The following is a 10,000-nucleotide window of genomic DNA, read 5'->3' on the forward strand; positions in this document are numbered from 1 at the left end:
ACCACAGCTAGCAGCAGGCCGAAATAGCTCAGTTGGGAGAGCGTTAGACTGAAGATCTAAAGGTCCCTGGTTCAATCCCGGGTTTCGGCACAGTTGAGAGGTTCCTTGCTTCTGACAAATTAGGTCTTGGAATCAGCTGTAGTACTTTTTTCTCTATTCATCAAATTTTTTCCAACTGATATACAACACAAGCAATTTAACATAGACTTTGCTTTGTGTCCTCCTTCTAAACTTGCTTCCACATTTCTTGCCTTCAGGTTAGACTATGAATGTTTCCCATTTCATGCGTTTTTGTAATGTAAACTCTTGTCTGCATTACCTTCAACTTCCCCTTGAACACAGATGTCAGTAGTCAGATGACGTTGCTTACCTACTCAGGCCACATACGTCTGGGTAATATAGTGCTAGTCCATTCAGAGTTAAAAAAACGCTACCTAACTAGGATCCCAAAAACGCTATTTACCCATTGCACAAGTTAACTGCTGAATGATACAGGACTCCTTAAAACATATCTCTAACATATTAAGGGTAAATATCCAGGTCATGCATCTAGTTTGCTGAATCGTTCAAATCAAAGTATGAAGACCACAGCTAGCAGCAGGCCGAAATAGCTCAGTTGGGAGAGCGTTAGACTGAAGATCTAAAGGTCCCTGGTTCAATCCCGGGTTTCGGCACAGTTGAGAGGTTCCTTGCGTCTAACAAAATAGGTCTTGGAATCAGCTGTAGTACTTTTTTCTCTATTCATCAAATTCTTTCCAACTGATATACAACACAAGCAATTTAACATAGACTTTGCTTTGTGTCCTGCTTCTAAACTTGCTTCCACATTTCTTGCCTTCAGGTTAGACTATGAATGTTTCCCATTTCATGCTTTTTTGTAATGTAAACTCTTGTCTGCATTACCTTCAACTTCCCCTTGAACACAGATGTCAGTAGTCAGATGACGTTGCTTACCTACTCAGGCCACATACGTCTGGGTAATATAGTGCTAGTCCATTCAGAGTTAAAAAAACGCTACCTAACCCGGATCCCAAAAATGCTATTTACCCATTGCACAAGTTAACTGCTGAATGATACAGGACTCCTTAAAACATATCTCTAACATATAAGGGTAAATATCCAGGTCATGCATCTAGTTTGTTGAATGGTTCAAATCAAAGTATGAAGACCACAGCTAGCAGCAGGCCGAAATAGCTCAGTTGGGAGAGCGTTAGACTGAAGATCTAAAGGTCCCTGTTTCAATCCCGGTTTTCGGCACAGTTGAGAGGTTCCTTGCTTTCAACAAAATAGGTCTTGAAATCTGCTGCAGTACTTTTTTCTCTATTCATCAAATTTTTTCCAACTGATATACAACACAAGCAATTTAACATAGACTTTGCTTTCTGTCCTCCTTCTAAACTTGCTTCCACATTTCTTGCCTTCAGGTTAGACTATGAATGTTTCCCATTTCATGCTTTTTTGTAAAGTAAACTCTTGTCTGCATTACCTTCAACTTCCCCTTGAACACAGATGTCAGTAGTCAGATGACATTGCTTACCTACTCAGGCCACATACGTCTGGGTAATATAGTGATAGTCCATTCAGAGTTAAAAAAACGCTACCTAACCCGGATCCCAAAAACTCTATTTACCCATTGCACAAGTTAACTGCTGACTGATACAGGACTCCTTAAAACATATCTCTAACATATAAGGGTAAATATCCAGGTCATGCATCTAGTTTGTTGAATGGTTCAAATCAAAGTATGAAGACCTCAGCTAGCAGCAGGCCGAAATAGCTCAGTTGTGAGAGCGTTAGACTGAAGATCTAAAGGTCCCTGGTTCAATCCCTGGTTTCGGCACAGTTGAGAGGTTCCTTGCTTCTAACAAAATAGATCTTGGAATCAGCTGTAGTACTTTTTTCTCTATTCATCAAATTTCTTTCAACTGAAATAAAACACAAGCAATTTAACATAGACTTTGCTTTCTGTCCTCCTTCTAAACTTGCTTCCACATTTCTTGCCTTCAGGTTAGACTATGAATGTTTCCCATTTCATGCTTTTTTGTAATGTAAACTCTTGTCTGCATTACCTTCAACTTCCCCTTGAACACAGATGTCAGTAGTCAGATGACGTTGCTTACCTACTCAGGCCACATACGTCTGGGTAATAAAGTACTAGTCCATTCAGAGTTAAAAAAACGCTACCTAACCCGGATCCCAAAAATGCTGTTTACTCATTGCACAAGTTAACTGCTGAATGATACAGGACTCCTTAAAACATATCTCTAACATATAAGGGTAAATATCCAGGTCATGCATCTAGTTTGTTGAATGGTTCAAATCAAATTATGAAGACCACAGCTAGCAGCAGGCCGAAATAGCTCAGTTGTGAGAGCGTTAGACTGATGATCTAAAGGTCCCTGGTTCAATCCTGGGTTTCGGCACAGTTGAGAGGTTCCTTGCTTCTAACAAAATAGGTCTTGGAATCAGCTGTAGTACTTTTTTATCTATTCATCAAATTTTTTCCAACTGATATACAACACAAGCAATTTAACATAGACTTTGCTTTCTGTCCTCCTTCTAAACTTGCTTCCACATTTCTTGCCTTCAGGTTAGACTATGAATGTTTCCCATTTCATGCTTTTTTGTAATGTAAACTCTTGTCTGCATTACCTTCAACTTCCCCTTGAACACAGATGTCAGTAGTCAGATGACGTTGCTTACCTACTCAGGCCACATACGTCTGGGTAATATAGTGCTAGTCCATTCAGAGTTAAAAAAACGCTACCTAACCCGGATCCCAAAAATGCTATTTACCCATTGCACAAGTTAACTGCTGAATGATACAGGACTCCTTAAAACATATCTCTAACATATAAGGGTAAATATCCAGGTCATGCATCTAGTTTGTTGAATGGTTCAAATCAAATTATGAAGACCACAGCTAGCAGCAGGCCGAAATAGCTCAGTTGTGAGAGCGTTAGACTGATGATCTAAAGGTCCCTGGTTCAATCCTGGGTTTCGGCACAGTTGAGAGGTTCCTTGCTTCTAACAAAATAGGTCTTGGAATCAGCTGTAGTACTTTTTTATCTATTCATCAAATTTTTTCCAACTGATATACAACACAAGCAATTTAACATAGACTTTGCTTTCTGTCCTCCTTCTAAACTTGCTTCCACATTTCTTGCCTTCAGGTTAGACTATGAATGTTTCCCATTTCATGCTTTTTTGTAATGTAAACTCTTGTCTGCATTACCTTCAACTTCCCCTTGAACACAGATGTCAGTAGTCAGATGACGTTGCTTACCTACTCAGGCCACATACGTCTGGGTAATATAGTGCTAGTCCATTCAGAGTTAAAAAAACGCTACCTAACCCGGATCCCAAAAATGCTATTTACCCATTGCACAAGTTAACTGCTGAATGATACAGGACTCCTTAAAACATATCTCTAACATATAAGGGTAAATATCCAGGTCATGCATCTAGTTTGTTGAATGGTTCAAATCAAAGTATGAAGACCACAGCTAGCAGCAGGCCGAAATATCTCAGTTGGGAGAGCGTTAGACTGAAGATCTAAAGGTCCCTGGTTCAATCCTGGGTTTCGGCACAGTTGAGAGGTTCCTTGCTTCTAACAAAATAGGTCTTGGAATCAGCTGTAGTACTTTTTTATCTATTCATCAAATTTTTTCCAACTGATATACAACACAAGCAATTTAACATAGACTTTGCTTTCTGTCCTCCTTCTAAACTTGCTTCCACATTTCTTGCCTTCAGGTTAGACTATGAATGTTTCCCATTTCATGCTTTTTTGTAATGTAAACTCTTGTCTGCATTACCTTCAACTTCCCCTTGAACACAGATGTCAGTAGTCAGATGACGTTGCTTACCTACTCAGGCCACATACGTCTGGGTAATATAGTGCTAGTCCATTCAGAGTTAAAAAAACGCTACCTAACCCGGATCCCAAAAATGCTATTTACCCATTGCACAAGTTAACTGCTGAATGATACAGGACTCCTTAAAACATATCTCTAACATATAAGGGTAAATATCCAGGTCATGCATCTAGTTTGTTGAATGGTTCAAATCAAATTATGAAGACCACAGCTAGCAGCAGGCCGAAATAGCTCAGTTGTGAGAGCGTTAGACTGATGATCTAAAGGTCCCTGGTTCAATCCTGGGTTTCGGCACAGTTGAGAGGTTCCTTGCTTCTAACAAAATAGGTCTTGGAATCAGCTGTAGTACTTTTTTATCTATTCATCAAATTTTTTCCAACTGATATACAACACAAGCAATTTAACATAGACTTTGCTTTCTGTCCTCCTTCTAAACTTGCTTCCACATTTCTTGCCTTCAGGTTAGACTATGAATGTTTCCCATTTCATGCTTTTTTGTAATGTAAACTCTTGTCTGCATTACCTTCAACTTCCCCTTGAACACAGATGTCAGTAGTCAGATGACGTTGCTTACCTACTCAGGCCACATACGTCTGGGTAATATAGTGCTAGTCCATTCAGAGTTAAAAAAACGCTACCTAACCCGGATCCCAAAAATGCTATTTACCCATTGCACAAGTTAACTGCTGAATGATACAGGACTCCTTAAAACATATCTCTAACATATAAGGGTAAATATCCAGGTCATGCATCTAGTTTGTTGAATGGTTCAAATCAAAGTATGAAGACCACAGCTAGCAGCAGGCCGAAATATCTCAGTTGGGAGAGCGTTAGACTGAAGATCTAAAGGTCCCTGTTTCAATCCCGGTTTTCGGCACAGTTGAGAGGTTCCTTGCTTTCAACAAAATAGGTCTTGAAATCTGCTGCAGTACTTTTTTCTCTATTCATCAAATTTTTTCGAACTGATATACAACACAAGCAATTTAACATAGACTTTGCTTTCTGTCCTCCTTCTAAACTTGCTTCCACATTTCTTGCCTTCAGGTTAGACTATGAATGTTTCCCATTTCATGCTTTTTTGTAAAGTAAACTCTTGTCTGCATTACCTTCAACTTCCCCTTGAACACAGATGTCAGTAGTCAGATGACATTGCTTACCTACTCAGGCCACATACGTCTGGTTAATATAGTGCTAGTCCATTCAGAGTTAAAAAACACGTTACCTAACCCGGATCCCAAAAACGCTATTTACCCATTGCACAAGTTAACTGCTGAATGATACAGGACTCCTTAAAACATATCTCTAACATATAAGGGTAAATATCCAGGTCATGCATCTAGTTTGTTGAATGGTTCAAATCAAAGTATGAAGACCTCAGCTAGCGGCAGGCCGAAATAGCTCAGTTGGGAGAGTGTTAGACTGAAGAGCTAAAGGTCTCTGGTTCAATCCCGGGTTTCGGCACAGTTGAGAGGTTCCTTGCTTCTAACAAAATAGGTCTTGGAATCAGCTGTAGTACTTTTTTCTCTATTCATCAAATTCTTTCCAACTGATATACAACACAAGCAATTTAACATAGACTTTGCTTTGTGTCCTCCTTCTAAACTTGCTTCCACATTTCTTGCCTTCAGGTTAGACTATGAATGTTTCCCATTTCATGCTTTTTTGTAATGTAAACTCTTGTCTGCCTTACCTTCAACTTCCCCTTGAACACAGATGTCAGTAGTCAGATGACGTTGCTTACCTACTCAGGCCACATACGTCTGGGTAATAAAGTACTAGTCCATTCAGAGTTAAAAAAACGCTACCTAACCCGGATCCCAAAAATGCTGTTTACTCATTGCACAAGTTAACTGCTGAATGATACAGGACTCCTTAAAACATATCTCTAACATATAAGGGTAAATATCCAGGTCATGCATCTAGTTTGTTGAATGGTTCAAATCAAAGTATGAAGACCACAGCTAGCAGCAGGCCGAAATAGCTCAGTTGTGAGAGCGTTAGACTGAAGATCTAAAGGTCCCTGGTTCAATCCCGGGTTTCGGCACAGTTGAGAGGTTCCTTGCTTCTAACAAAATAGGTCTTGGAATCAGCTGTAGTACTTTTTTATCTATTCATCACATTTTTTCCAACTGATATACAACACAAGCAATTTAACATAGACTTTGCTTTCTGTCCTCCTTCTAAACTTGCTTCCACATTTCTTGCCTTCAGGTTAGACTATGAATGTTTCCCATTTCATGCTTTTTTGTAATGTAAACTCTTGTCTGCATTACCTTCAACTTCCCCTTGAACACAGATGTCAGTAGTCAGATGACGTTGCTTACCTACTCAGGCCACATACGTCTGGGTAATATAGTGCTAGTCCATTCAGAGTTAAAAAAACGCTACCTAACCCGGATCCCAAAAATGCTATTTACCCATTGCACAAGTTAACTGCTGAATGATACAGGACTCCTTAAAACATATCTCTAACATATAAGGGTAAATATCCAGGTCATGCATCTAGTTTGTTGAATGGTTCAAAACAAAGTATGAAGACCACAGCTAGCAGCAGGCCGAAATATCTCAGTTGGGAGAGCGTTAGACTGAAGATCTAAAGGTCCCTGTTTCAATCCCGGTTTTCGGCACAGTTGAGAGGTTCCTTGCTTTCAACAAAATAGGTCTTGAAATCTGCTGCAGTACTTTTTTCTCTATTCATCAAATTTTTTCGAACTGATATACAACACAAGCAATTTAACATAGACTTTGCTTTCTGTCCTCCTTCTAAACTTGCTTCCACATTTCTTGCCTTCAGGTTAGACTATGAATGTTTCCCATTTCATGCTTTTTTGTAAAGTAAACTCTTGTCTGCATTACCTTCAACTTCCCCTCGAACACAGATGTCAGTAGTCAGATGACATTGCTTACCTACTCAGGCCACATACGTCTGGGTAATATAGTGCTAGTCCATTCAGAGTTAAAAAAATGCTACCTAACCCGGATCCCAAAAACGCTATTTACCCATTGCACAAGTTAACTGCTGAATGATACAGGACTCCTTAAAACATATCTCTAACATATAAGGGTAAATATCCAGGTCATGCATCTTCTTTGTTGAATGGTTCAAATCAAAGTATGAAGACCACAGCTAGCAGCAGGCCGAAATAGCTCAGTTGGGAGCGCGTTAGACTGAAGATCTAAAGGTCCCTGGTTCAATCCCGGGTTTCGGCACAGTTGAGAGGTTCCTTGCGTCTAACAAAATAGGTCTTAGAATCAGCTGTAGTACTTTTTTCTCTATTCATCAAATTCTTTCCAACTGATATACAACACAAGCAATTTAACATAGACTTTGCTTTGTGTCCTCCTTCTAAACTTGCTTCCACATTTCTTGCCTTCAGGTTAGACTATGAATGTTTCCCATTTCATGCTTTTTTGTAATGTAAACTCTTGTCTGCCTTACCTTCAACTTCCCCTTGAACACAGATGTCAGTAGTCAGATGACGTTGCTTACCTACTCAGGCCACATACGTCTGGGTAATAAAGTACTAGTCCATTCAGAGTTAAAAAAACGCTACCTAACCCGGATCCCAAAAATGCTGTTTACTCATTGCACAAGTTAACTGCTGAATGATACAGGACTCCTTAAAACATATCTCTAACATATAAGGGTAAATAACCAGGTCATGCATCTAGTTTGTTGAATGGTTCAAATCAAAGTATGAAGACCACAGCTAGCAGCAGGCCGAAATAGCTCAGTTGTGAGAGCGTTAGACTGAAGATCTAAAGGTCCCTGGTTCAATCCCGGGTTTCGGCACAGTTGAGAGGTTCCTTGCTTCTAACAAAATAGGTCTTGGAATCAGCTGTAGTACTTTTTTATCTATTCATCACATTTTTTCCAACTGATATACAACACAAGCAATTTAACATAGACTTTGCTTTCTGTCCTCCTTCTAAACTTGCTTCCACATTTCTTGCCTTCAGGTTAGACTATGAATGTTTCCCATTTCATGCTTTTTTGTAATGTAAACTCTTGTCTGCATTACCTTCAACTTCCCCTTGAACACAGATGTCAGTAGTCAGATGACGTTGCTTACCTACTCAGGCCACATACGTCTGGGTAATATAGTGCTAGTCCATTCAGAGTTAAAAAAACGCTACCTAACCCGGATCCCAAAAATGCTATTTACCCATTGCACAAGTTAACTGCTGAATGATACAGGACTCCTTAAAACATATCTCTAACATATAAGGGTAAATATCCAGGTCATGCATCTAGTTTGTTGAATGGTTCAAAACAAAGTATGAAGACCACAGCTAGCAGCAGGCCGAAATATCTCAGTTGGGAGAGCGTTAGACTGAAGATCTAAAGGTCCCTGTTTCAATCCCGGTTTTCGGCACAGTTGAGAGGTTCCTTGCTTTCAACAAAATAGGTCTTGAAATCTGCTGCAGTACTTTTTTCTCTATTCATCAAATTTTTTCGAACTGATATACAACACAAGCAATTTAACATAGACTTTGCTTTCTGTCCTCCTTCTAAACTTGCTTCCACATTTCTTGCCTTCAGGTTAGACTATGAATGTTTCCCATTTCATGCTTTTTTGTAAAGTAAACTCTTGTCTGCATTACCTTCAACTTCCCCTTGAACACAGATGTCAGTAGTCAGATGACATTGCTTACCTACTCAGGCCACATACGTCTGGGTAATATAGTGCTAGTCCATTCAGAGTTAAAAAAACGCTACCTAACCCGGATCCCAAAAACGCTATTTACCCATTGCACAAGTTAACTGCTGAATGATACAGGACTCCTTAAAACATATCTCTAACATATAAGGGTAAATATCCAGGTCATGCATCTTCTTTGTTGAATGGTTCAAATCAAAGTATGAAGACCACAGCTAGCAGCAGGCCGAAATAGCTCAGTTGGGAGAGCATTAGACTGAAGATCTAAAGGTCCCTGGTTCAATCCCGGGTTTCGGCACAGTTGAGAGGTTCCTTGCGTCTAACAAAATAGGTCTTAGAATCAGCTGTAGTACTTTTTTCTCTATTCATCAAATTCTTTCCAACTGATATACAACACAAGCAATTTAACATAGTCTTTGCTTTGTGTCCTGCTTCTAAACTTGCTTCCACATTTCTTGCCTTCAGGTTAGACTATGAATGTTTCCCATTTCATGCTTTTTTGTAATGTAAACTCTTGTCTGCATTACCTTCAACTTCCCCTTGAACACAGATGTCAGTAGTCAGAGGACGTTGCTTACCTACTCAGGCCACATACGTCTGGGTAATATAGTGCTAGTCCATTCAGAGTTAAAAAAACGCTACCTAACCCGGATCCCAAAAATGCTATTTACCCATTGCACAAGTTAACTGCTGAATGATACAGGACTCCTTAAAACATATCTCTAACATATAAGGGTAAATATCCAGGTCATGCATCTAGTTTGTTGAATGGTTCAAATCAAAGTATGAAGTCCGCTGCTAGCAGCAGGCCGAAATAGCTCAGTTGGGAGAGCGTTAGACTGAAGATCTAAAGGTCCCTGGTTCAATCCCGGGTTTCGGCACAGTTGAGAGGTTCCTTGCTTCTGACAAAAGAGGTCTTGGAATCTGTTGCAGTACTTTTTTCTCTATTCATCAAATTTTTTCCAACTGATATACAACACAAGTAATTTAACATAGACTTTGCTTTCTGTCCTCATTCTAAACTTGCTTGCACATTTCTTGCCTTCAGGTTAGACTATGAATGTTTCCCATTTCATGCTTTTTTGTAAAGTAACCTCTTGTCTGCCTTACCTTCAACTTCCCCTTGAACACAGATGTCAGTAGTCAGATGACATTGCTTACCTACTCAGGCCAAATACGTCTGGGTAATATAGTGCTAGTCCATTCAGAGTTAAAAAAACGCTACCTAACCCGGATCCCAAAAACGCTATTTACCCATTGCACAAGTTAACTGCTGGATGATACAGGACTCCTTAAAACATATCTCTAACATATAAGGGTAAATATCCAGGTCATGCATCTAGTTTGTTGATTGGTTCAAATCAAAGTATGAAGACCTCAGCTAGCAGCAGGCCGAAATAGCTCAGTTGGGAGAGCGCTAGACTGAAGATCTAAAGGTCCCTTCTTCAATCCCGGGTTTCT

The 10,000-nt window shown here is 39.6% G+C and overlaps 9 non-coding genes across 9 annotated transcripts; all 9 read left to right on the forward strand.

Moving 5' to 3' along the window:
* Positions 1 to 17: 17 nt before the first annotated feature.
* TRNAF-GAA (transfer RNA phenylalanine (anticodon GAA)) lies at positions 18 to 90 on the forward strand. Its single transcript has one exon. It is a non-coding gene; the product is annotated as a tRNA-Phe (tRNA).
* A 511-nt stretch (positions 91 to 601) lies between these two features.
* TRNAF-GAA (transfer RNA phenylalanine (anticodon GAA)) lies at positions 602 to 674 on the forward strand. The gene has a single exon. It is a non-coding gene; the product is annotated as a tRNA-Phe (tRNA).
* Positions 675 to 2,350: 1,676 nt separating this feature from the next.
* Positions 2,351 to 2,423, forward strand: TRNAI-GAU (transfer RNA isoleucine (anticodon GAU)). The gene has a single exon. It is a non-coding gene; the product is annotated as a tRNA-Ile (tRNA).
* A 510-nt stretch (positions 2,424 to 2,933) lies between these two features.
* On the forward strand, positions 2,934 to 3,006 carry TRNAI-GAU (transfer RNA isoleucine (anticodon GAU)). The gene has a single exon. It is a non-coding gene; the product is annotated as a tRNA-Ile (tRNA).
* A 1,093-nt stretch (positions 3,007 to 4,099) lies between these two features.
* On the forward strand, positions 4,100 to 4,172 carry TRNAI-GAU (transfer RNA isoleucine (anticodon GAU)). Its single transcript has one exon. It is a non-coding gene; the product is annotated as a tRNA-Ile (tRNA).
* Positions 4,173 to 5,849: 1,677 nt separating this feature from the next.
* Positions 5,850 to 5,922, forward strand: TRNAF-GAA (transfer RNA phenylalanine (anticodon GAA)). The gene has a single exon. It is a non-coding gene; the product is annotated as a tRNA-Phe (tRNA).
* Positions 5,923 to 7,598: 1,676 nt separating this feature from the next.
* Positions 7,599 to 7,671, forward strand: TRNAF-GAA (transfer RNA phenylalanine (anticodon GAA)). The gene has a single exon. It is a non-coding gene; the product is annotated as a tRNA-Phe (tRNA).
* A 1,093-nt stretch (positions 7,672 to 8,764) lies between these two features.
* Positions 8,765 to 8,837, forward strand: TRNAF-GAA (transfer RNA phenylalanine (anticodon GAA)). The gene has a single exon. It is a non-coding gene; the product is annotated as a tRNA-Phe (tRNA).
* A 510-nt stretch (positions 8,838 to 9,347) lies between these two features.
* Positions 9,348 to 9,420, forward strand: TRNAF-GAA (transfer RNA phenylalanine (anticodon GAA)). Its single transcript has one exon. It is a non-coding gene; the product is annotated as a tRNA-Phe (tRNA).
* The last annotated feature ends 580 nt before the right edge of the window (positions 9,421 to 10,000 follow it).

This window comes from Lissotriton helveticus, chromosome 8 (genome assembly GCF_964261635.1).
Source record: "Lissotriton helveticus chromosome 8, aLisHel1.1, whole genome shotgun sequence".
NCBI classification, from domain to species: domain Eukaryota; kingdom Metazoa; phylum Chordata; class Amphibia; order Caudata; family Salamandridae; genus Lissotriton; species Lissotriton helveticus.